Here is a 26,334-nt window from a genome sequence, read left to right as displayed (position 1 = left end):
AATAATAGGGGTGGACAAGTTACACATTTCACCCTTCGTGTGAGCAACGTGTCAAAGGAGCAATTTGTATTGGGATCACCTTCGAAAGGAACACCGTTGTACAAAATTAAATTCTGTTTCGCGAATTTATTCGCGACGTTTATCTTTTATCGGTCGCTTATAGATCCATTTCCCATGGAAGCATGACGAGGTTCGGTCCTCCGATGTTTTCCACGGCATTGTGCTCGTCCCGCAGCGCGCTGTTAAACGTAATGACGTGTGTTTACGCTTCTGAAAAGTTTCCTTCGATCCGGGTTATCCCGCGGTTGGGCCCGCAGGCCCTCATTATCTAATGTAGAAGTTGTTATTACGGGGCTGAGCGAGGATAGAGTCGTGACGCGACCGCGGTAATGTCAGGTTGGTCGAACGTCGCAAATTACGACGGAAGACACACTATTAATTAGCGATCGGACGTTGTTTACTAGTCACGACGACGGGAACGGTATTGTGGGGTGCGCTTCTTGCGCTAGTCGACTTTTGCTATTACATGCCATTTAGCTAACGGACGCCGTGTACCGCGTTCCATTATTTTTACAACTCCGTCAAAGCAGAAGGAAGAAGGAACGGGGCACCGATTCCTCGTTCTTTTTGCTCTGGTCGCGACGGTTCTCAACCATCTTCGATCCTCCATAACTGAATTTGTATTCAACCAATCGATCTCGATATTAATTTTTTTTATAAATATTCCTTAGAATTTTATGAGCATCGAGCACGTAACACCGACGAAAATTGATATAATAATTAGGCAGTTCGACGGATATTCGCGATGGCGTCTATTTAAGGATTAATGGGGGGCACTCGATCCGGTCGAATTGGGGCCTGGCGATTTTTTCGAATTACGCGTCGACGCGGATTTCGCTCATAACATGACCCGGAATGAAATTCGCGTCGTCGGATTTCCGCTAATCCCGGGCCCGGTTCGTTTCGTGGCGGAACGAAACGAAATTAAATCGTGCGTCGGCTGCGTTAATTAATACGCATTGCCAGCGTGTCGATTCGCGCGCGATAGGTAATACGCGTGGCTCGATTCCACAATATGTAGTAGTTTCTAATTAACGGGAGGCATTGCGATCGATCCAATAAAAGTAGGCGAATAAATCGTTGATACCCTGTCAGTACGTTCGACACGATAAATCAGTGCTTTCGGGCAATTATACGGAGCGCGTGCGCGGCCGTTGCGGTGCGAAAAACAAATTTTGAGTAACAAGCATCGATTTTAATCTCGAATTTATTCAACCCCGATTAAGCCGTATCGGGATATATTCGCCATTTATATTCTTCGGCTGTCGCGTTTCGCGAACGACCCTTTGCGCTAAATATTAATCCCTGCTCGCCATTAACGTCCGTTTGGAAGAAATCAGGGGTTGCGGAATATTCTAAAATTGTTTCGGAAATGTAATTATTAACTATCCTTCCGATTCGATTGTGTAAAACGATCGCTCGATACCGTTTTCTGGCCAAAACGGCAGACATCGAACGAACGCTGAAAAGACACGAACAGAAACACGATCCGATGAGCTTTCACGCGCGAACGGAGGAATACAATTTGAATAACGGGTAGCGGGGTAGCAGGAATCAACAGGGGACATCAACTTTTTCCGGCGTCCCGACGCTTGTCGTGGTTGCGGATGCGCGGCATTACCATCCAGAAGTGCCAGAAGTTAAGCTCGCCGTGTCATTTCCATGTCTCTTTAACTCGTCCCTCTCCACTGTCGCCTCCATTTCTCTTTCTTTCTGGCCGCGTAAATCCGGATCGGTGCGGTTATTCCGTGCCCGATGCATTTTTAAATTGCACGCGACCTTCCGTCGTGGCCAATGATGCGTGAAACCTGATGAATTAATCAGCGATCCAGAATTTTTTAAAATAATGGTGATGTTTCGACACTCGTATGACTATACCGCTATTCTTCGAACAATCCCCATCGACGACAGTTCGGGTCACGCGTAAATTATCGCCAGAAAAATGGTAACGATCGTCGAACTCCGCAAGATAAATCGTAGCTCGCTTACGATCAGCTTTAATCCGCCCCCTCCCGTTGCATAATTTGCATCCCCGGCATTTCTCGAGCCTTCGACGAGCATCTCGACAATTTCCTCGTCGAAGTTGTTCAGCCACGGAGCCCCGGTTCCCTCCCGAGACAACGAGACGAGCGATCGAGCGGAGGGGAGGGGCGCCAGAAGGGACGGGAATCGCGGCCCCGCGGGCGAATCGGGGTTGCAAAAGTTGGACGCACCTCGCCGAGGAAGAGAGGGTTCGGTCGTCGAGGTGCAATGACGTAGGGCGTCGGAGGCGTTGGTGGCGCTGAGCTCCCACCGGCGTATCGATTCCTCGATGCCAGGCAAGGAAACCACCCCTCCGCCACCCTCCCTCCGGCTTCCTCTGCCTTCAGCCACCCCCAACCGGCCGTGCCGGCTAACTCAGCCCTCTCTTTCCCTCTTTCCGCCCATCCAGTCGGTCCGACCACCCACCCGAACACCCTCCTCCTCCTGCAACCCAGTCTTCCGCCCACCTACAACCACCCACGAGCAGCCCTTCGTCCGTCGTTCCTCTTCCCGAGCGACGGCCAACTTTACAGATATGAATTAACAGAGTTACGGAGCTTCTGCGGTGGTCGAGCTCCAGAATTACGCGTTCTCCCTCGGCGAACGTCTTTGAGGGATTGGCCGCGTGCGTCGCGATACTATTCTCTCCATGCATGACCTTCTTTCGAACTCTTCTTCGCGGTACCAAACCATTTTTATGCTGTGTTTCTATACGATCGTTGGATCAAAGGGATTAAAGCCTAAGGCTCCAGAGAAAACTTGCATCTACTGAAGTCTGACCAATCTTCTGGAGAAAGTAGTTTCATGATTTTTGGGATCAGGATACTTCCAAGTACGCAGACTTTTCAATTACATTCTGTTGCATCTAGCAATAGGTAAATAGATTCGTATTCTTTCTGGGGTTGTACATTGTACGCAAATGTGGTCTTAGCACGTGAGGAAGATTGAATAAAATATGGCTCGGACAGCGTGAGAGCGGTGATCCGCCGTGAATGCCGATCATCGTCGTCGAGCAGTCCGTGCAGACAATTGTTGGAATCAAATTGTTGAAATCTAGCATTCAAAGAACTCTCTGGCTCTAGCAATGGTAACGCCAAGCGCTTATATCATTATCGATTAGAATGGACACTCTGGTTGCTACGTGTCACTAGTTTGACTCAATGTTTATACGCGTTAAAACACGTGCTGTTCGAAGGTACAGCTGTTTAGACATACAACATTCTCACTGTTGAGAAGTTTCAAACGCTTTTTATAGTACGGACGATCGAAGCACGCTGGTTGGAATATTTAGTTACTGTTCTATTAATATAGGGATCGAGATATCATAAACGGTGACCTTGTCGTTTGCACTTTTAGTACGATTCTTCTTTGGAAAAGGTGATCCAGACGTTCGTTACTAGCTTCCATCGCCTCTTCGGAATGGTCAAACAGGCGTCCTTGAACCCGTCGATGGAATTGACGCGTCCTTCGAAACCCTTTCTCCACAGGCCTCGTTTGACCCTTGCACGGTCATAGGAAGCATCCGGCTGATAATGCCATTCCGCGGCACTGGGTTAGTGCAAGCACGCGGGTGCAACGCCGCGGAGGAGGGGTTGAGAGCAGAGAAACGAGAGGCAAAGGGAGGTGGGACAGAGGCTGCTGGTAGTCGTGGAGGGGGGCGGTCGTAAGGGGTGCGCGGGTGTCGGCGGAGAGGGAAGGGTTTGGGGTATTAAATCATAGAGCCGGAGCGCCTGCCGCCGGTTTACTGCCGGATAAAACGCAGTGACTGTTATGTTATGGACCACCTGTATGCCTCGACCCTGAACTCTCTGCCTCTCTCTCTTTCCGTCGCTCTGCCGGCTGCTCTCGAGCCGACCGAAATCTATATACGTCCGAAAACAGCCCTCTCGTCCGCGCGGTGACGCGACGCCGCTGTCGATCCGTTCCTCGAATTCTAGAAACCTGGAACGACTACAATATTAGAAGAAATATATATATACAGAATTTGTTTAAACGATGCACGTTCCTCGTGCAAAAGGAGGTCGAAAAGTCCTTTATCATTTTGCAATACGAGACCTCGTTTTTGAGATACGAGCCATTGAAGTTTGGGACGTGCGAGCAGCTGACTGAGATGCAAATGGCGCCTGTCGGGAACGACTATAAACTTTGACCGCTTGTATCTCAGAAACAGGGCTTCGGATTGTTGAATGGCAAAGGACGTTTCGATTCCGAATTTACGTGTCCCGTCTCGCCCTATCGTTTTGAAACGCTCTGTACTTCAAATAAAACTTGTTCAACGGGCACCGCAGTATGAGTTTACACACGCTGAAGAAGTAATGTAGAAAGTCAAACATTATTAAACAGTTCGACTTCTTTGTCCACTTCTTTCTACTATTCCCAGCCATAAAAAAGATATGGCCGATCAAATTGCATGACTCAACCTGTGTACAAAGCTGTGGTTCCGACTGCTGGAAGTTGCAAACACAATCGACGATGTTTTCGCATTTTTTCGTAAACGGAATACGCGTTTAGCAGTTTCTTGCTTCGAACTATACACGACAAGCGTACAAGAAACGTATACTATGTCAGATATGGAAAAATGATTATTTTCAATGAGTAATCGTTTTCGACCGTAGTAGGTATAACTTTAATAGCGTTTTATTATGCTTCTGTTCGGTGCCCCATTACACGACACGTGTCCGGAACTGCATCCCTCGGTTAAAATTATAATTCGTGCCTCGACAAATAACAAGAAAAACTAGCGCATCTGTTCGTTATTCGAGATTTGTATCTAGCTGCGCTGCCCATCTTTGGGTTCGAGTGGGTCGTCGATGGCCGCCGCCGGGGCGCATCGGAGCGTTTCGCTCTCTAAAAACGTGCCCCGATATTATTCCGCGGCGGAATATCTCCATCCGACCCTCGACTGGCAAAAAGGCGAAAACACGACGACCACGACGACCGGGAAAGGAGTCGAGAGGGTTGAGAGGGGCCCAGAGTGGAAGAAAAACGAGAAGGAACGAGAAGAAAAGAGGCGGCCGCGCGCGCCGTCACGGGGCACCGGCGCAACAATGCACCCAGAGTGGACGCCAGGATACGTAGATATCCGATTAATTCCCATTGAATGTCTTTATTCTATTTAATACCGCGGCACGGAGGGTTCGAGAGAGAGAGGAGACGAAACTCGCGTTACCAGAGGAGGACGCGGAAAGGAGATAAGACGAAGGTTGCCCGCGCCGGGCTCGTACCGTGGCAGATATGGTGGCCATACACAATACACGTGACTCTACGAATGCACGTTGTGCAGTTGCGTCGGCAGGTATATCGCGCGGCACGTGAGACCGACGTCCGTGTGCGTCGAGGGGACCCGTCCCTCCACGGAGTTACATGTATATTTATAATATAATCGCGGATACCGATCTCCGCGGAGAAACGAAAAACTCGGCCCCAAGGACGAGAGGGGTCGAGACGCACCGCGCCGAGGGGGACCTGGAGGAAGCGAGCCAGCGGCGACGCGCGCCGCTTTTCTTTCTACAAGGGGTTCAAAGGGGGGGGCAGGAGGCAGGCTTCCTCTTTTCCACGACGGGGCCTTGTTTTTGCCGCCGCTGGGCTAGGTGAGAAGCGGCTGCTTCCCGTCGCGAATTCCTTTCCGAAGCGCGAGCCCCAGCGCATGTCAGACCTGTCGAGGGCGACGCGTTAATTACTCGCGTCAAGCAGGCCTCCCGGATAAAGCCGCCTGTTAGCGGCGCGGGCTCGCGTGATTCTGCGCTATTTTTCACCCGTGCGCCGCGTTTGGACAAATTTTTATCGCACGGATCGACGGCAGCCTTCGGACGGGGCTCGCAGACGCACCTGGAACGACGTGTCAGGGGCTGACTCTCTGATCCGAGGGATGTTATTTAACCCCCATCGATGGAATTTTAACGCACCTTGGGAATTTGAGATACTTTATTGACTGGAGATACATGCATTAGGTAAAAATACCCCAATTGCATGCAGGGTCGTCGAAAGAATTTTTTCCTCATCTATTTCCAAATATGGAATCTAAATATTTTAAATATTTTGGCGAATGTATCCTGACAAATGGAACAATCACTGGAAGATACCAGCAATAGCTACCTCAAATCGAACATAAATAAGATGACACGTTTTCTTAATCGACCTCCAAAAGATTTGACCACCAACATATTAAAATTCGTTTTAAAATATAATTTGTGCAACTTTCACGCGCGAATATCGAGAGAAACTTGTTCAGATCGAAAGAAGGTTGGGAACGAATGGCTGCAGGGAGTTCCCATGCGTCGTCTATTATTCGAAATAAAGTTTTGCCGATCTCTCTGCACGAGACCCACCCTCGTTCGCATTCTCACGTGAACGCGGCTACGTGCACGAGAGCGGATACTTAACGAACCCGTCCGTGCTCCGCGGGTCCGGGTTTTCGAAGCGGCGCGGTTCGGTTTTTCTGGTCGCCGGGAAAGAAGCGGCTACCTTACGGCTCGATACGCAACGTCGACGGGGAGATTTTAATCTCGATCGGAGAATTAATTTGGTGCCTTGTAGGGAATTGCGCTCGAGGAATCGTAGGTTGTCTTTAATTTCGATTATCGGCTGCTCTCTATCTTTCCAGGGTCGCATTGAAATTCCTTAATGTTTTAATTATCCCGCGTAACGAGGACGCGGCGCGTTCGTGTTTATGCGGCATTGTTCTTCATTCCGCCGGTTAGATCCGGGGAAAAACGTTCCTCTGGCGTCCCCGGGAGGATGGACATCGTCGGGGAATTTATCGCGGGACGGAATCTTGAGGAAAGTTGGACGGTTATTAATTGAATTTGGTGTATCTGTGCACGCGATCGATGTTTCGTGTATATACTTTCGCAGCAATAAATCGCGTTCAACAGCATTTACATTTAACGACGACCAGCCAACGAAACCGAAGGGTGTATGTACTTGGTATCTTTTTTCCTCGTTAAACTTGAAAATTCAACCCTCGATATAATGTAATTCGTAAGTTTAGCATACATAACGTTATCGGAGAATTATTAAATAGCGAAACCTGGTCAAATATCGTGTCTAAATTCTGTCCATATATTAGTCATGAATAGAAAAAAATTCCTAGACAAGCGTGTCCCCAATAAACGTACTTCAGTGAAGAAATGTGCGTAGGGGTTGCAAGCTATTAAAAGCCTCGATATCGAGAAGTGACACGATTTCTTCCTCGAACCTGACCTGGAGAACTTAGCGTCTTCTCCGTAGATGAACGGGAATAACGATTCGCGCGAAAAATACAACCGGCCGCGCGGTCGTAGCAAAAGTTTTACCGCGACAGCCAACCTGGCGATCGAGCGTTCTTCCACGGTTCAACTTTTATTTTTCACCCCGTGTGCCTGGACGCGTTGCGCGCAAAATATAACGCGGTCGCGCTTGTGCCGGCAAGTTCGTCAAAACTGTCAGACTCCTCGCGTACGGAGTTACAAGACGCATTAAACTTTGAGTCGCCTGTTCCGATTCTTGCGCGGTGTTCGCGGTTAGTCCCGACCGGTATCGATTGTTCATTACTGTCTCAACTTCGCGGGGGCGGAAGTTCGCCCAGTCAATCGACGTTACATTGTAGAGCGCGGCGTGTAAGTGCGCACGACGCGCGGAAAACCGGCCGCGTCTAATGAAGGTATAGGAAGGAAACGGCGATTCACGGTAACGCGATAAATGATGAATGCCGCGGATCGATGGACGAGCGCGACAAGGGGTTACGAGGCGGGAAATGATCGAAAAAATCCTCTTCCTGAAACGTCGTTTCCATCAACCCGCGTCGAACTCGTTGTTTTTCTATTATCAACCCTTTTCCACTCCTACGTCGAGTGTGACTCGACATCGGTTTTTATCTCAGCAGCTCCTCTGTCTAAATCGTCGTTTTTTAGTTAACGTAAATTTCAAATAAAACGCTTGAAAGCGTCGGGAGCTGCCGTTAACAAAATTGAAATATAACTCGAAGGGTCAAAGAATTTAAAATCGTACTTACAGGTTGACGTCCTCCGGTATTTCGTAATTAGTCTCTTGTCTGATTCCGCAGGGACTAGTAGTATTTCCAGGTCGAAACGAATTGGTAATCGCGAGTCAGCCTCGGCCATCGTCCAGCTTATCGAGTACGAGGCGTCTTTCCCCCGCCATCCCTGTCGAAACAATTATTATTCATCTTATCTCGGTCGATTTGCATTATATTTAAATTTAAATACGCAGCCCGCGCGTTCCCGCCCGCCGTGTTGCCCACCCCCTCCACCTGTCGCTCGCGTTGCTACCTCGCCACCCGCTGCTCCCCGCGTAATTGCACACCGCGCGAAAACAATGCCCCCCCGAAGTCGATACGATCTTCGTGACCAGCCCGAAATAATTCCTGGCCGTTTTCGGCGCGACGGCGATCCGCGAAGCACGTGAGAGTCCCGTCGGAACAGTTCGATGCCTCTTTGTTGGCGCACAACCAGGGTGGAACGGGTTAATTAAACGAGGGACGGGGGTAATAGACTCGTCCACGACTATGTAATTCCGATTTTTCTCGTAATTTTTGGTTTCCTTCTTTTGTGCCGCGCGGAGGAAGCTACTTGACGTTCCGTGAGACCGCGAGCAGCGCGTACTTGATGGGACAAACGCGTACAGCGGTCTCGGTTGCAATTGTAGCGTGCCAAGATGGCGTAACGTTCCTCGCTGTTGCCAGTTCAGGGACATTTTTTAAGGTTAACGTTTCATAGGCCCTCGCATTTCAATTTTCTAGTATAGTTTTCGTGAGCACAGTTTTCAGTTTTACGCGAAATCTTTTAGGTATTTTAGATGGGTAAGCGTTAACAAGATCGTCACGCGTTTTATGGACGGAGAGACGAATTTCTCTCGCATCGTGAACACCACCGAGGGTCAGACTTTATAGCTCCAGTGTACGTGGTCCTATAGCCAGCAGACCGCTATCACGTAGGGAAAATCCTATTTAGAGACTCGTGTCGAGCAAGGGCATCACTTGACTCCGATTAACTCTTTGCAGCGCGGTGGCTAACTCGGATGATCGCCTAGAAAAAGGCAGTATTTCGTCCTGACAACTTCTTGCAAGAATGTCACCTTTGAAAAAAATTCTTTTCAACGTCGAAACTACTTTTGGTCTTGTCAGTTCTTTTTCGCGAGTCAACTTCTTCGAAAACACGGTATCCCCAAGCCCTCCCTGGGGTTTCCCTCCATGCCCTTCTTTGATCAATGTCCGATCGGGTAATGTCCCGGAAGCCTACGTCGACCAGCATCGTCATAAACATATCGAGCAGAGACTATCGTTCCGACCTGCCTCAACCGAAACGTTACCGGCGAAACGGCGTCATAAATAACGTCTTAAGTGTAGCGTCACGGCGTCGACCCTCTGCCCGGAGCGCGGCCGACCTACGGGAAGTCCTTGCACTTAGAAATAACGAGCAATAAAAGAATTTGTACAACGTTCTCGACACTGAGACCGCACTTCGCGGCAACAAAGCGTGAAGAATGCACGGCGGGACGTCTCTGTTGCTTTCACACTCTCTGCATACGCGCGTCGGGTTACCAAGTGATCTGTTAATTACGCGTGATTGGTCTAGAATCGGGGAAGGGATTCTTCCCGCCTTTCGCGATCTATATTTTTCTATTTCGAGTGTCGATTCACGGGACAGTATTTTAAGGGGTTAACGAATGAAAGTAAATGTTTTGATAATCGATAACTGATATCTTTACGCGGCGGTGTGCGAAACAGTCTTCCACTTTGTTGCTATAACTTTGTAATGCATAGAAGTTAAATATGAAACTGCATGGACGTTGCATAGCACGTGACGGTACTCACATTGGTTGGATTTCTATTTTTTAACGCAACTGAACAGTTTTGCGATCTGGAAGGACAGTTGACCTAGATATTACAATCTTCCTTCTGGAAGTTTCTTGTAACATCTAAATATAGCTAACGCAAACAGTGTGTACCATACGGTGTTGCTATAAACTACGCATGTGAAGCAAACCTATTGCTTTTTAAATTATAATGTATGTGCAGTTGATAATATCTGGGTGAGAGTTGGGCAAAATCCAACGATAGTTTCAAGTGTGAGTTCCTGAACGATTGATTAAATAACTGAGCGACTATTTACTTTTGCTCGTGACTTTCCACGCGTCGTGCACGTAGGAAGCAACGTGATATTTCTATATCGTAATTAATGACGACGGCGTGTTTTCTACCGCGATAAGTGAAGCCCAATAAAGGGGAACGTTAACAAATATGTAACGAAGCCTCCCTGCAATCCTACCGATATAAAAAGCACGGTATCGGTTCTTTCCGCCATTTAGAGGGTAGCCCAGAAGAAATAAGAAGGTGGCGGAGAAGGGCGTCGGCGATAAAGGTGACGTAGGGCGTCGCGACGTCCGTCAAGCTGCGCCGGTTGGTCCATCCGCCGGGTTCGTTCTCTCTCCCTCCCACGCGGCCTTGTTTCCGTCCCTGTGTCTGGCTTCCTCTCTCGCCCCTTCGGGCATCGTCGAAGAGAATCTTCCACCACCTCCGCGCCACCCCCAGCCCTCTTTGCTCGTGTCTCTCCTGGCTGAAACGAGCGAAATGCTTCTCTCAGGATCAAGGAAGAGCGCAGACTCCAAACGGCACCGGCGACCCCCGTGAATGGCGACCCTCACAAACCAATCGTATTCCCGTTTCCATCCCTCTTCGCTGCCGGAGGAGAAACTCCGACGGGAGTTTCCCTCCTCGCAACCCTGTCGGCGTCGTTACTGTTACCCCCCTGCCCGGCTGCCTCCCCTCTTCGTCTTCCCCACGGTGCGTCTCCACCCTTCGCGAACGGCCAGCAACGACGATCCAACGTTTCCAATTTAATGCCGGTATTTTCATGTTTTAATCGCGATCCAGATTACGCGAAACCAACGAAACCGTTCTCTGCGAGCTCTTCACCCTCTCGCGGCTCGTCTTCGTCGACGTTTCTAACCTTCCACTTGGTGGCGTTTTAAAAGGAGTGTAATCGTTTTTATGGAAATATTCGTGGTCGATTCCAACGAAGGCGTTTAGAGGAACGATCTACGACTCTGTTCCAGATGTTGAAATTAGTCGAGGATGAATACCGCGAGTCCAGACGACTGTATGTGGGGGTTTTGGTTAGATTAGGTTCGCCGATCGACGTCTTGGCTCCCCCGATCCATCCGCGGCGCGTTAACCTCCCTGGAAGGGATCCGAATATACGATCGGCGCGTCGTCTACGTGGGAAGGGATCCTCGCGCTTAACGCGATCGTTTATCGTCCGTTACATAATGGAAACGTTGCCGCATCGCTCGAGCGTATTATTCGGATCTTGATCGACACGACGGGCACGGTCGCCGGCTACGATTTGCAATTATTGTCGACGCCGTTATCGACGCGCACCTGTCGTGTCGCCTCGCTGATAGCGGACGCGGCGACTTAACGCACTGTGTCAGTCACGTGACGGGCTTTTGCACGCGCGTACAGAGACGGGACGCGGCCATTTATCGAAACCGGTACACCAGCCGTGAGAACGATATCGCGCAATACGAATCCCGTCGATGTTCCCAATTTTCTGACCCACATACCGGATGGATCGTAACACGTGGGCTTCGATACGGCATTGTTCCAGCCATTTTCCTCCTACGACGATTCTTAAGGGGATCTCCTACTGTGAAACGCGTTTTTTTATGTTCTCTTTGGTATTCTTTTTATGAAGAAACTATGCAACTTCTTGCATTTTAATGATATTCACAACGAGAAATAGTCAAAATTAGCGCCAGTACAGAAAAAATGTTTTAATGGCTTCCATGATTCCAACCGTTCTGTTTGTCTAAGTCAAAAACATGAAAAAGATTCGTAATTAAAAATTGATAATTAAAAAAAATTACAGCATTTTGAAGTTGAAATATCGGTTTGTTTCTTGGTTTAAAAAAAAATAGAAAGAATAATGATTTTGACTTCATTATAGTACAAACTATAGCGACACATGTACTGAATGTACACGCCAAATTTGAACGAGATCTATGTTTAGGTGAACTTATAAAGTATTTGTTGATCCTGGCAATGAATCAGACAATATGGAATATTTGAAAAATTGTGGAACTCCGTGAGGCGACGTCTGCATGCTTGAATTCGGGCCAAAGGTGGCCATTTCGAGTACTTCCTGTGCAGGTGAGCAACCACACATTACCGGAGTATGAAAATGGCTGTGACTCGGTAAGAAGGTCAAATATGGCGCGTGTTTACACGAGTGTTCCGAGAGTACAATACGCGCATACTTTCAAATTCGACGATCGTAACCGTCCTCCGTCGTGAACAAAATTATACATTTCATACGACATTTTGCCACTGTTTTCACGAGCCTGGGTTACATAACTATTACATAATCTACATTGAGATTAGCAATAGTCGAACGTAGTCGTACTTGGTATATCCGTTAAACGTCTTCGCCATATTTACGCGAACTCTATCCTCCTCGTATTCTTAACCGCTGCAGTTCCCATATACCAAGATCCACCCCGTATCTTCCAGCAAACCGGAGCAATAATCGAAACTGCTGAATCGGACGGTTTCGCGGTAATACCGCGATAGAACTTTCTATCGATAATTGTGTTTCGCGTAAAATTTATTAGCCCCAGAAACGGCTGATCGTAAAACGTTCGGTTGTATTTTTAACGGTATTTCTTGGAGGAAATCGCGGCGTTTTCCCTTTGGCGGGTCGAGCATACGGTTCCGACTATCCGGTGAGTTCTCCACGCGTTTTAACGATACACGCGCTCGCGCGAGCGTGTATAGGTATGCATTCGAGCAGAAAACCGAGCGCGAGTGTATCGGTGGCGATATCGAAACGGGGGCTTCCGGGCAAAGAAACATAAAGAAACTCGGCGGTGGGCGGTAGGGAGGAGGGTGAGGGGGTGCCACCGGAACAAAACAGCTGACGCCATGGCTGCCGCCAACCTCGTTCCTCCGCCCCCTCCCTCTCTTTCCTTCTGTCGTCCTCTTGTTTCTTTTTTCGCCGCCGCGCTTTTCTCCTCTTCCGCCGTCGTGCCGCCCGAGGGATTTAAAAACAATTCGGTAAATTGCATCCCGCCGAGAGAAACGGAGAAATCGCGAACTGAAAGAAGACTGGCGGCAACGGCGTTGGGGAGGGGTGGCAAGGTGGAGCGAAAGTGGGGTGGGTCGGAGCCGGTATCGTCGTTGCAGCGATATCGCTCCGGATCCTTTCTGCCACGAAAGTAATTAATGCTGGCGAAGATACGCGGGGCTAGCTCGATTCCCTCGGTACGGTGGGGTTCGTGGAGGGCGGTTGGGGGTGGACGTTAAAAATCCCGCGGCGCTTTTTAGATCTGGGGAAATGGACGTGGAAGAATCCCGGTGAGTTCCGGTGGGCGGCGATCAGGACCGAAGATACCGCGGAACGTTGATAAAGCGTCCATACTATTTGTACCCAACGACCTGTCCGGGGATAAATAGCCTTCGAGGTTTTCTTACCCGCGGAAAAAGCAGCCGGTAGTTAAAAATCGCGGAATTCCAGCTGGCGAAATAATCCGGGATCCATTTACCAGCGACGATTTGTTTCCCGTCGCGGTGACAAGCGAGACGCTGCTGGGGACGTTGCCGGTAGGCTGCTTCCGGGAGCCTGATCGATTTTGCTGGAACCACGCGACGCGACTCGTGACGAACATTCTTTGCTAGGGAGCTTCGTGTCGAGTAATTTGTTGTTGTTACTCGCGCGGCGAAATTTCTACTAAACTCTATTCACGATTACTAAAAAATTTTTTCACTTGACTGCCAAACCAAAACCATATAATTTTTTGTGAAACCAAAACTTAGACTTTATGCAATTGTAAACTACACGAATTAAAATTTGTCTTAGCATCCTACTCAGATTCATTTCCTTTAACATTTCAACCTGAGAATGAATTATTTTAATTCATACTCGATAGTAATTGTACGAATTCCGGTTCTAAACCCACATAAGCAGAATAAAATATATATCAACCGAATTAAAAGTATTTCATAGACATATATCACCGTCAGTGCCCAAAGTGGACACCGTCGAACGGCTGAGTAACGACTCTATTAAATCGACAATAGTCGTCGCGAATGTCTCACACGTATTTCGTTTTCGTAGACGAACGTACGTGTCAGCAATCTTTGCTACGCTCGAACAATATCGAGTCCCCGGGAAAGAAGTAGCCCGTTCGAACGTAAGTTTGTTACGCGAAGTTTAAACGCCTTTACGCGCGAATAAATACACGGAAAGCACGGCCGAGGCGAATTGATTGGCGGGTGGGCCTAAGGTGAGCCGTAAGAATGCAGCGTCGGCGAGGCCTTTGTGTCTCGCGTTTTAACAAGCCACGGTGCATAAATTAATCCAGAAGCCCGATATCGTTTGATTCGCCGCTGTGCCGCCATGTCCGTCGAGGTGCACCCGCCTCTCTCTCTCGCTCTCTCTCCGTTCCTCTCCGCTGCACCGTATTTACCCTCCCCACCGGTTCTGCTGCTTACCTGCCAATGCACGGTGCACTTCGTGTGTAATACCTTGCGGAGCGTGCATGCACCCGCCTCGATATACACTTTTTATGGCCGCCCTGCTACCTTGAATGGTAGCCTCTCCCTTTGACGACGCGGCCGCCGTCCTCGCGAAGGGCTGACCGCTTTTTTCGTAATATCTGCCCTAGAACATTAGGTCCGATCACCGGGGCTCCGGAACCTTCGATTCGGAACGGAAAAACCTGGAAAATGCACGATAGTTCGACGTTAGATTATGGCGAATCTCTAAAAGTTAACAGTGTCGTTTACGAAGTGATTTAAATTGCGTAATATTTCGTACCTAAAGCACTCCAGTCCGACGGTTTGAATATTAGCTCGAGTGCTTCTCGTCCTGCGATTGACCGTCGCTGGTAATCGATTTTCTCTGTCGATGATACACTGTTACTGCCCTAATAAGACCACGAGCCGATAAAACGTCTGGATTAATCTCGAATTGATAACCCGCTCGAACGATCTCAATGACGTTGGCGGAAGTATTATTTACATATTAGCTAAATTTGAATGTCCATATACCTTTTCAACTGTGAGATATTCGGTAATTGTGAAACACGAGATGTCGATCTAACCAAAGATTTGTCGCGTTGCTTTTTGCGCGACCCGTTCGTTTCCGCGCCTGTCTTTTTCCGTTCCGCTGGCCGCCTCGCTCTTTCCTCTCTTTCTCCCGCTTCCCCCCGTGCCGACCGTTCCCTTCCGCTTCCACTGTCGTGGATCAATACACCGTGGCAAAACGGCAGTCCCGTAAACGTGATTGTTGCTCGATTTCTTGCGTCTTAATTGCCTGGGCTCTTAACGACGCAATTACCCGAGAAAAAAGCGACCGGGTTGCCGGGGTTACCTGCGACCCTTTCGTTCTTTCTCGGTTTCGTTCTCTCGTCCCGTGGTCGATCGTCTTTTTCCCATCCAGCTACGTACAGCACCCGTCGATTCCGTTTCTGACCTGTGCTCGAACCACGATAGTATAATCATCGCGAGAGAGGAAGAGTATATCGCGAGCGGAACACTATAGTTCGAACAATTCCCACCACGTGGCGCTCAGGCTGGATCAAGCGTCGGTTACAGCGGCGGCCATTGGGTGGCAGCACGGGCAAGGCACGTTTGAGTTTGAGCAGTGGTCACGTTAATACGAAGAATTTCGAGTACTTTCATGCAGTTATGGTGTTTTGTGTCCCTGTTTGCTGTCGATTCGATTCGTCCCAGGAAATTACAGATGTACCATGCAGTTTCGACCGGTTACCAAAGGTAATTGTCAACCGTAATACTTAATATTCACGTAACACGAACCGGCCTCCGCGTTACGATTTCTCGCACGAGAAATGGTACGAGTTGCAACGCGTCGAATTTCTGTACGACTACGTGTTGTAATGTCGCATTGTAAATTCTACGAAAAGCCTACAGAGTTTGGCCTCCGTTAAAGATTGAACGGCATAGATAATCTAGGAATATTCAATGACTCGGTGAATTTCTAATACTGTTAGCATCGTTTGCAACTTTACGACGCTATGTTTTTTCGTTACGTACACTTACACGAGATTACGAAATCCTCTTCGGTGCCCGAATTCGTCCTGCCGGCAGGATTAACGTCTCCGAATTCGTGGCTCGTAAAAACGTAATTAATAGAGCATAATCGTGTTTTATGCACTTTTATGGACAATTTGTAACCGAATCCCCCGGGCGGTCGCGTCTCCCCCCACGCCCCCCTCGTCCCTTTCGTCATCCCTGTGCCGGTGCACGGGCGATCGGTCGTCCCTTTGAAATATAAACACAGTGCATTTGCATGTTTTCCGGATTTAATTAGCTCCGATGCGATTATTAATTGCCCGCGGCCGCGGGAGTGGTCGCGCGTCGATACGCGCGCAGCCCGCTCGTATTTACAATTTTCGTTCGTAAATAAACCGTGGCGACGCCGCGAGTCAGATTTTAACGAGGGAATTAATAATCCGGGAGGAAGAGGGTGACTCGCTCGCCGCGGGTGGGGCGAGGGGATGGCAGGACGGTGGAAGAGGAGGGAGAAGAAGGGGGTAAGCGAATTCGAGCGAGCGTACAGAGAGAAAAGTAACGGCCATGATCGCGCGGGAGAAGTTTTATGGCAGTGGATCGACCGCGCTCGAAAGAGGTTACCGACGCGGAGTTCGAGCCAATCGAAGCGTACGGGGGGGGGGGGACGATCATAGTCGCAAAAAAAATAACAGTTTCAGTATTTGGAAAACATACGTGATCCAAAAAATTCTCTTCGCTTTTACAATTTCTAAACCTTTTCGAGAACATTGTCTGGACGTTGAATATTCCCATTTTTTTTTTGTAGAAAATACAAATTGAAAAAATTCGAGAAGCATCGGCAGTCAATTTACTGGCTTTATTTGTTTTATCAGCGATTTGTTATTGGAAGTTGAAACATTACGTTTCGACGCTTTACGAGGACCCGTAATGGGTAATGCTTCAACTTTCGATAACAAATCGCTGATAAAACAAATAGAACCACTGAATTTCATTCGAATCGGCGTACAGATTTTTATAATTTCAGTCTGGATTTACGTAGCAACGTTAGAATTGAATTTAATCGTAACCGATTCGCAATTGTTCCTTCGATTTAGCTCGGATTTGTCCGGGGCGCTTCCAACAAATTAGACGACTATACGCGCTTTCCTAAGTGCACTCTCGCAAAGTAATTATGACGAATTTGTAGGTTAGTTGCGTTCAGGCACCGTTCACTCGCATAAACTTTCCCTTCATCTATTAACGGCGTGTAACAAGAAGTTTGCGCCCGGCCAATTACACGCTTATACCTCCTCCCTAATGTGTACCGCGAATTCCAAATTATGGCTGTGATATTCAAGCCCGACTTGCGTAAATAGTCCGTCACACGACTGGGTGGAGTTAAAATCGAATTTGAAAACGTAGCTAAAAATCAGAATCTTTTTTATAGGGGATTAAATGCACTTGCGTAAAGTCTCGTATTTAAAAATTGCGTGGTTCCAATTTACTATCCGTGGTTAGATAGAAAAGGGGGTAAAAGGAAATTTTGAGGAAGCGATCGTCCAGGATTCCGGGAGTTTCGCGTCTGGTCCGCGCTGATGTGTTTTACTTGTTCGCGGAGCGCGGCGAGCGACGAGCGGTTTTGCTTTGTTTTTTGGCTGTAATTCAAGCCGGCGTGCAGGGTCAGTCTACCGGGACCGGCGAGATAGTTTATCATCATTTAGTCCTCCCGACCTGCCGCAACATTTTAAATCTCTCCTATCTCGGCCGTGTGTCGCGCTGGCCGAGGACATATGCTCGCCTCTGCGCGCGGACCACGTCAGCCGGCGAACCCTCTGCGCGCGTTCGAGGAAAAATACCCCCCTCACGGTCCCCTCACCCCCTGAATCCTTTATATCTCTCGACTATCGAGAATTAGTTTCTGCACTCGGAGCCTCTTCCCGCGAAACCGCTGTCAATGGCTGGATACGTGACTGCCGCGCTCGGATGAATTTTTAATCTCGGCCCGGCCGGTTGCTCGGACGTTCGGCAATAAAGTAACGTGGAATATAAGGAACGCACCGGACCGGAACGAATTAAGAAGAAAATAAACCGCAGCCTCGAGGCCTCGAGTACGTTTCCACGGAAGAGACTCCGGAGGAACAGGTTCAGAGGCTGCGCGCGAACTCTGAATTCCCTTCGGTGGCGGACATGTTTATTTCGTTTTTCATTAACCCCTTGATTTAAATTTGTTCGTACAAGGAATGGAAAAAGAATAGATTTGTTTTACGGATACCACGTGAATGTGAAAATGTGGTGATTTTAATATTATAAGACTTGATGACGAGTAGCCTCATGGGAAAGGGGTTAAAGAAGGTCTTCTCTTCGGTACACGACATTGAGAATATTTTTTGAAATTATGTGTGAACCTGCTACGTTCGACCTCCAAGATTCCGCCATACCGATTTCTGATTTCCGTTCGAGCGGAGGCGTTGATTTTCGAACCCGGCGCGGATCGGGGACGAAAAATATCGGCTTTCGGCGGAATGGCCGCGCGTAAAAGCGTTTCGAAAAGTATCGAGGCTACTCTGGCGCTCGTCGCAAATTCCGGTCGTTCGTTTCCACGTAACATTAATTCCAGGCCAGTGGGAGGAAAGCGTCTCGACGATCGGTATATAAACGAGATATAGACGCGATGTGCCCGGTCTCTGTGGAAGGAGAGCGAGCAAGTGATGTGAGGTGGAGGGTGGGTGAAGCGGGGGGTGGCGGGGGAGGAAATTGAGGGGTCTGGGAAAGGGGACGTCAAGCGCCGTCGATTCGCCCTGAATTTACGCTAAGTGCACCGCTGTTGCAGCGACGGGACCGGTAATTCGGAGAACGTGGTCCCGGGGTCCCGGGGGCGGGTCGTAGGTCGGCAGGCAGAATGCCAGAAAGAGAGGAGAGAATCGTGGCCGGGAACAGGGCGCGCACGGTGGTGGTTTGCTCGGGCTTTGGCGTCCTCCACCGTCCGATTTCAACGTCCTCCGTCTCCTCCTCCTCTTTCTGCCGGCGCGTTTCCACCTTCTGGCTGCACATGCACACGGATTCGGCATTGTAGCGCTAATTAAACCAGCGCGTGTCACGAGTCACGGGGGCTGACGTCACTCCGTGATTCCTGACCACCTCCGACCGCCCCGACCACCTACTCGTCCACCTTCTGTGTTCCGTTCGGCCCCTCGTTCCATTTCCCTCTTACCCGTCGTCCTTCTTCCCCCGTCTCTCTCCCTCTCTCTACCTCGTTCTCTTTCTCTCTGCTCCTCCGTTCCCGTTCCCGTTCCCGGTTCCCTCTATCCCTCTGTTCCTCCGCCGCGCCGACTGGCTTTTGGCTGCCATCGATCAAACGGCCTCCGCTCTGGGCTACGTTTATAACTCGACGAACAATCGGACGTGGAGAGGATAGGGAACGCCGCGCTGGATTCGACGTGAATTTCCCTCGGCCTGTTTTCTTCCGTCGACGCGACGATAACTCACCCTTCGTTTGTTGTTACAACGCCACGGACAGCGGTTTCGGCGGTCTTCGTTTCGAGAATCCGGAATAGACGTTGCGTGGACGTCTGCGTGCGGAGAACGTTGAGAGTATCGAGATACCAAATTGGGGATCCGCTACTTTCGCCAGTCGAATGCTCTTTCAAACTCTTCTGTTTTTACTTTGAAGATAACGTTGGAAGTAGTTGTACATCTTCGTCCTTTTGAGTCAAGCCTGTCCCGATCAATTTTATAGGTCACTGAGACATATCCACGCGAATTGATTAGACTATTTCGAAATCATCTCTCGTACTTGCGATACGCTCAACCTGCACCCCCTTCGCAAATACTCTCACATATACAGGGTGTCCTGTACTATATTCGACCTTATTTTCGAGCTAAGACGTCTCCAAGTCTTTGTTTAGATGCAATTTTATTGTTTTCATGTATAAAATCTAGTCCTGAAGTGGGCCCCACATGCTGCTATACACACTATATACTCCTCGACCTACTTCATGAAATCTAAAGAATAAAAAATAATAAAAAATTATTTAAACTCGACTGTTGGTGCAGCTTAAGTCCCCTATAAGTACCGGTTTAGGTACGCAAGTTCAGCGATCTCGGGCTGCTTAAAATGCGAGTAAACGGCCGTTGGCAGGGGTCACCGTGGTCCCCGCGCTAAGTGCCAATGTAAATTCGACCGGCACCGGGCAAAGAGTGTTAATTGTGGATCCGCGTCTTACGAGGGAAGTCGCGGAAGCCGTAGTGGTCGTTCGCGCGCGCGCGCAACGCCGAAGCCCGATGCTCTCACCTGTCGCCGTTGAGTTACGTTAACACCTTTGTTCGATCTTATCGCCGGTGACCAGGTTCCTTCGGGCCCGTTTCCATTACGCGTTTAATGGTAATCGCGCGTCCGCGCGACACGCCGTGGCCCGTTGGTGCGTTTGTCAGCCGCGCCTACGTGCGAGAACCGCGTTGTACGCGCCTACGTGCCGCTACGCTAAAACCGAGCTTGTGGCCCCATACCAGCCTTATCTTTATTCCTCTTAATAACGTACGTTCGGTTCGGGACGCGTGTCGCGCTATCGCCGTCGTATCGGCCGCGTTCGCGTTTTCATTTCGCGGCAGTTAACCGCCTCGTTTACGCCGCCCTCTGACCCCACCCTGCCCGCTGCCTTTTTGGACGATTCGTACGCCCAGATCACGGTACGATTATTCTTTTACGACTACGGGGATAAGGAATTTGCTGGGTCAGAAGCGACGAAAATTACCACCTTCCGTCATCGTGCGAGTCTGTAAACGTTTTACCCATTATCTTCTTATCCCTTTCAACTTAGCCAGGTCGAAGAATTTACGAAGCTTGACGATAGAGTTACTCTAAACTTCTCATATCCAATTTCCTCCTCCATCATCAATATCTGTTAACGTCGTAGAGACCACGAGTGTGATTCGATATTACAAGACAAAAGCTATAAGAGGCCCCAAACTTTTCATCGCGCGTAGGATCGAGATCGTTCGATGGCTACAGCCGCTAATTGAATTATCACGCCGCTGCAAATTGCTTCGAGAAAGAAGGAAGCGACACGGGTAATCGTTCGTCCCTCCCCTGACGACCGCGAGGGTGTCTTTGTCACGGTCACGTGGAGAACGGAAGGCGAAGACCGCGCCGGCGAGATAGCGAAAATCGCGCACCGTGCTGCTTAAAATTAATTACTATGCCGGTCGGTCAGTGAAGTCGTCCGGCTCATCCGACAGCCGGCCGTCCCGTAACAGCGCCAACCCACCGACCATTACAAACTGCGTCCTGTTTATCAATTTGAATTCGAAAGACGAGCCGAGAGACGAGTCCGCGGCCCCGCAACAAATTACGTTTATCGGGCGTCATTAATCAACCGGCGTCTCGAACATCTGCGAACGCCCACCCCCCCCCCTTCCCCTCTCGTCGCGAAAGACACCGGCTACCGACCGCGATCGGAAAATGTTCGCGACACCCGTGACTCGCGCCGACCGTCCTGCGAAAAGTTTGATCGTTTTATTGCGGCGTAATCTTCGATCTGTCCCCTCTGAAGGGACATCCAGCAAAGAATTTGGATGTACCCTCTAAAGAAACACAATATTATTGTTTTAAAGTGATTATATAGGACAAAATACCCACACAAAGGATGTAAACAAAGATATGTCTGCTTGGAGTATTTACTATCTGTTTCGTAAGAAAGTGTGCTTGAGTCAGTAGTACAAGTGCCTGTTATTGAAACGAAAGAATGTTTAATCGTTGATGGAACGAGTTCCTTGCAACGGAGACGTCCGCGTAATTGAGACAAGCGCGAGGTGTCGACGCGGAGGATTATTCGAAAATAATTTCGGGCATCGTAGTCGCGCGACACGCCCGGTTTATCCGCTGATCTACGGATTACCTTGGTACGAAAGCGCGCGAGCACGAGAGGGAGAGAAAGATCGAGGATACCCATCTCGAATAAATTTCGCGGCGGTGGGTGGTACGGGGCCCCGACGTTAAGGTTAGAACGGAGGTTACGGCGGAGCAGCGAAAGATAGAGACCGAGAGAAGGGCGAAAAGAAACGGTCGGAGAGAGATACAAGCGACGGCAGAAGGAGAGCAGGTGCAAACTTGGCCTGTCAGGAAGTCGCTTACAGCTCGAGGACAAAAGCTTCCCGAGGGACTCGTGCGCGGCTGGAAGCGGGACTGGGGACGGAGGTCGGTCTGGATAGAGAAGATGCCGTCGTGGAAGGAGGTTGAAGGTGGCGCGAAGAGGGGCAGGACGAGCCTAACTGTGAAATAACAGGGTGGCCTCCTCAACCCTCGTTCCGAGGATACGAGTCTCATACGTCACTTCCTTACGGCGAAAGAGGGCGGCGTCTGAGGGTGGAAGCAGGTTATATTGATTTATTTATACCGAGGACGCAACCCCGATACGATGGGGTTATTGGGAATGTATCTATATCCGGCCTGTAACCTCGTCTATGTTTTCCACGGGCTGATGGATCCTACGGTTGCGTCACGCCCACCTAGATGCTTATCCGGAGGTCTCGAGCATTCTTTGGACGTTAGCGCGTAAACTTGTTTGCACCGTTCCACGAACGCACAGCGCGAAAATCGAAAGCACAGGTCTCGAGAAATGTTCCCACTTTGTCGTCGGGAAAGGTCAGTGTTCGCTCGGATCCGTTGGAACATAGTGTCTAGTAAATTGCTTTCGTTCCAAGAGTAGCAAAAATGGCGATTTTTGTACTCTGTCCCCCTCGCCCGGATAAGTGAAGCGTGCAGCGACGAGGTTCCGCGAATGGCGCGGCGTTGGTTAAAGATTAAACACCGGGTCAAGTAATCCCCAGTCGAGCCAGATTCCGAACGAATTACAGAACCGATGACAGACTGCAAAACGAAGAATCGCGACGTATGGCTCGTGGCCTGACTCATAAACGGGAGCAGAATTGCAATTGAGAGTATCCGAGGGATTGGCCGACGAAAAAGTTCAACGAACTGGAAGCACGATGGCCGTTAATGCGGACGAATCAGTCGCGGACACGAAAACCCGATACCGATGATAGATCCGCGGACCCGCTCGGATTACGTATAACTCAACAAGTTAGAATAACGTCCCTGGACGACATTGATCCTTGTCATCCTCATAGTCTTACTGCTTTTAAGTAGTATCGAATGACACTCTCTAGCTTGGGCTGTAGGTCTAGGCGATACTCTAATCGCCTGGTCTCATCCCTGCTGGTCGCTACTCTTTGCTCAACCACCTCGTTAAACTTGTTGCAGCGAGCTTGGAAACTCTAAATTTTCGATTCATTTGGTAAAATAGGCGCGTTAGCGATTGCGTGAAACCCAGATCGTGATTCAAAAGGATATGTAAATAATCAGGGTCGTTTGTCAGAAGACCGAGGTAAATAAGACTGCTGGGCTCGACATCGATCCTTGTCATTCTTCCATAGCTTAGTTCTCTTAAACAGTATCAGATGGCAGTCGTTATCTAGGCTATAGGCTCAGGCGATAGTCTAAACGCCAGGCCTCCAGTCGTTTCTTCACGCTCGAGGCCTCACCTCGGGGATCTCATTAAATTCGAGCTACACGTTCCGGGCTCGATAACTCAAAATTTCGAAAGATTCGAACGCCGAACAGACAATTTGAAACGGTAAGAGAGACTCCGATCGAAAAAGATTCATTTCTCAAAGAGCAAACAGAATCCTTGAATCGTAGTCGACATCGATCCCTGTCAACCTTCCATAGTCTTCTTTTGACCAGTATCAAATATCGCTGGTTAGTCTATGGACCTAGTCGTTTCTCCACCCTTGATTCACTATCTCTGGGATCTCATTAAACTTGTCAAGTTGTTCTAGACTACAGGACTCGACATTTTTAACTCTTATAATAATAATTGTTTGATGCTTTAAAGGAAAGTTGATTTGAAAATCGACAGAAATTTGATAAGAATCAAAATTGAGTAAAATTATTCAGTCGAGATCGTGAGTCCACTTACGGGTTAAGCAAACGAACGAACGTTCTCATGGACCTACATACTCATGTAGGAGTACGAAGGAAGTTAGATCGGAAAGGAGTAATTTTTCAAAGACACGTAGTACGAGTCGATCCTTGAAGCCGGATCGTCATCGATCCTTGTCACCCTTCCCACAGTGTATCTTCTTTTAAGTAGTATCGGATGACGCTGGTCGGACCTAGCGTAGTTCGGAGTGGTCAGTGGTTTCGCTGTTATTAAACTCGTTGAGGTGAACGTTCCAAGTCGCAATCGTCGAGCGTGGTGGCCCGTGAAAATAACCGGGGACTTAGTCTCTGCTCGCGTGTATCATCACCCGGGGTCTCGGGTTCGTCTCCGGTTCGGATGACGTGGTCACCGAATCGTCCACCTCCCCGATTCGGTTGGCCGATCCGTCTCGTCCTTCCTCTCTGGTTTCATCCCGCTACATGACTCGACCGCGTGGCATGACTGTCGCTAACACGCGAACCCCGAAGTTAACCCGCAATTTAGCCAGAGAGCGATCGTTCAAAAGAGACGTCTCACTTGATGCCACTTAACGAATCCCCTGCCGTTCACCCGGAGACGCGTCCGACTCGTGCTCGTTTCCAGATGCGACGATTGCTCTGCTCAGAACACGGAATCGGCCGTGATTAAAGTTTCAGGGGCGGAATAATTCATGACGCGGTTCGAGCATTTCAATGAATTCGGATCGTCGCTTATTCGTGTACCGCCTCTCTTCTCCACCGCCCCCGCCCCCCTCCTCCCCCTCCCCCCCCCCGTTACTCTACGAGTTTCCTCGAATTCAATTACACGGCCGTAGCACGCGTTCGTTATCCACGGCATGACGCGCAACGTTCAATTAACGCGCGCGTCATAACTCACGACGATAATCGCGGCGAATCAAAAAGCACGACGACCCGACGGCGCTTACGCGCCGCGACGACCGCGGACGGATTCCACGGCGCTTTGGTCGCGGACATGGGAATTCCTGGACGTCTTGCGAACTTCCCACGATAAATCACGGCCCCGCGGGGTTGACGGGGTGACGCGTATGATTACACCCTGTCTCTTAACGGCTATAAATTTCGCGCCGACCGCTCCACCTCCGCTCTAGGATTCCACAGGTATCCACGAGTCCCGTTCCGTCTACGAACATCATTTTTACCCGAGAATTCAGTAATGTGATGAATGTGTCTCGAATAATAATAGAAATTTCTGGGTTAGGACGTAGTAAAATACTTCGATTGTTAAAGGACGCTTGCGTGGAATAAATTTACGTATAGAAGTAATTCGTATCGAACTATAATATTCTTTAAAAATATGTAGTACGAAGAAAAGCAGTGTAGAAATCGAGTATTCGAACCTGGGGCTGTATTGTACCTTGGTTCGGATAATTATGACTCATCCGTCCGTCGCGGTGCAGTAATCCTGATGTATCGCTCGTCCGAGCGCATAAAGGATGGATTCCATCGACGAGATTGGCCCTTTCTGAGAGGACAAGGCCGATTTCGATGTGTCCAGATGATCCCAGGGTCCTTTGCCGCGACGTTCTCGTCTCTATTATTCGGAACTATCGCGCGGTATATCCGAGGAATTCGTCTCCGGGTGGTTCCCGAGTCGGGCGTCGTCGGACCCTCTGATCTCCTCGTCGTTAACGCGAATCCAGCTGTCCCTCTGTTTCGGGGATAACCATCATTTTCGAATCACTGATTCGGCCCTGTCATTTGGCCGGGGCCAGAAATTAACGCGACCAACCGTAACCGTGGCGTCCAGTTAAACGGGCATCTTGGCCGGGCCCTGGAATTAGAATCGTCCCGGCGCGTTTTTAAATCCATTAGCCTTTCGTGCCCCGGTGTCCCGTCATTAAATCACCCGTTCAACGATGCTTTCTCGGGCCCGGGTATCGACACCGTACGAGCAATCGGTAATTAAATAATACTAGTTTTTTTCGCGAACAGTTTAGCGTTTCGACGCGTGGGGGCCGCCGAGGGGGGCTAATATCACGGCGCGTCGTCGTCGAAGCGAAGCAATCTTCCGCGTTTCAAGAATATAATTTTCGCCGTGGGATGGTCGCTATATTTCCAAGATAAGACTATAGAGCTCCGTCGGATCCGCTGCTAGCCCAGCAAGACCCTACTCTCTCGTGTGAAATTACTTCGCTCCGCGGCTTACTCTTATCCCTCGGTGCCACCCTTTCTTACCGTGTATCCTCATTCAGCCGGGATCTCCCTGGAAATAAAGTAGATACCTTTCCTATTTTCGCATCCG

The 26,334-nt window shown here is 49.4% G+C and overlaps 1 protein-coding gene across 4 annotated transcripts in view; it reads left to right on the top strand.

Annotated features, from left to right (window-relative positions):
• LOC122399100 (homeobox protein homothorax) overlaps positions 1-26,334 on the top strand; it is a 500,548-nt gene that overhangs the window by 251,046 nt on the left and 223,168 nt on the right. The gene's annotated exons all lie outside the window — the stretch shown is intronic.

The sequence above is a fragment of the Colletes gigas genome, unplaced genomic scaffold, assembly GCF_013123115.1.
Source record: "Colletes gigas isolate AHSC1104 unplaced genomic scaffold, ASM1312311v1 Colletes_gigas_Sc00012, whole genome shotgun sequence".
NCBI lineage: Eukaryota > Metazoa > Arthropoda > Insecta > Hymenoptera > Colletidae > Colletes > Colletes gigas.
Note: the sequence above shows the minus strand (reverse complement) of the source record. Positions and strands in the feature narration are given on the sequence as shown.